The 988-nt window shown below is 45.2% G+C and overlaps 1 non-coding gene across 1 annotated transcript; it reads left to right on the forward strand.

Annotated features, from left to right (window-relative positions):
- The first annotated feature begins 423 nt into the window (after window positions 1-423).
- LOC112535335 lies at window positions 424-530 on the forward strand. The gene has a single exon (XR_003079489.2). It is a non-coding gene; the product is annotated as a small nucleolar RNA R71 (small nucleolar RNA).
- Window positions 531-988: the final 458 nt, after the last annotated feature.

Consider the following 988-nt stretch of genomic DNA (forward strand, 5'->3'; position numbering starts at 1 on the left):
CCCCATATAATCAACCTATTCAACATCAGAAGACATAGCAGAATTAGATGGAAAAGTAGTAGAGGATGAAGCAAACATACCTCCGTGATCGATTCGCCTTTGTAATGCGGGCCACCACAAAACTTCGCATGACCAGCGTTCATTGCATGAACCGGCATCTGGAGTTGGTCGATCTTCTTGGCTAGAAGCTCCACTTGAGCTGCCAAGGTTACTGTAGAGTCCACTTGGTTGACCACTCCCTGTCTTCCTGGTCGGCTCCTAGAGGATTGCTACTGATAGTTGTTCATGGCCATTTCCTCTATCAGGTTCTGAGCCTGCTCGGGCGTCTTACTATTTAGTGCCCCAACTGCTGCAGCATCCACCATCTGCCTCGTTGCAAGGTTCAACCCTCTGTAGAAGGTGCAGACACCGCATCCCTGTAACAATCTGTGATGTGGGCAGCATCTCAAAAGATCCTTAAACCTCTCCCATGCAACGTACATGCTTTCATCATCAAACTGCACAAAAGAAGATATGTCATTTCTAAGTTTAGCAGTTTTAGCGGGAGGAAAATACTTATATAAAAATTTTTCAGCCAACGCCTTCCAGGTAGTGATCGTCTGTTGTGGAAGAGATTGCAGCCATCTCTTTCCTCTGTCCCTCAAGGAAAATGGAAACAATCTCAGCCTAATGGCATCATCGGTTGTTCCATTTATCTTGAATGTGTCACAAATCTCTTTGCTGGATCATCTGGATAACATTGGCCTTTATCTCAAAATTATTGGCCGCTACAGCAAGTCTGACTATACTCGTTTTCGTCCCATCTAAAGATGGTCGAGCAAACTCGTACATCGTCCTCTGATCATCGTTGGCCTGGGGATCATGGTTTTCCATCGTGTCTAGTCTATCCACAGGTACCTCAACCTCAATCTCCTCCTCTTCTAATTGCAACCTCTTCCTTAAGAGTCTGAGGGATCATTCTGGATCAGATAGAGGCTTTATAAGATTC

The sequence above is a fragment of the Ricinus communis genome, chromosome 9 (assembly GCF_019578655.1).
Source record: "Ricinus communis isolate WT05 ecotype wild-type chromosome 9, ASM1957865v1, whole genome shotgun sequence".
In the NCBI taxonomy this organism is placed as follows: domain Eukaryota; kingdom Viridiplantae; phylum Streptophyta; class Magnoliopsida; order Malpighiales; family Euphorbiaceae; genus Ricinus; species Ricinus communis.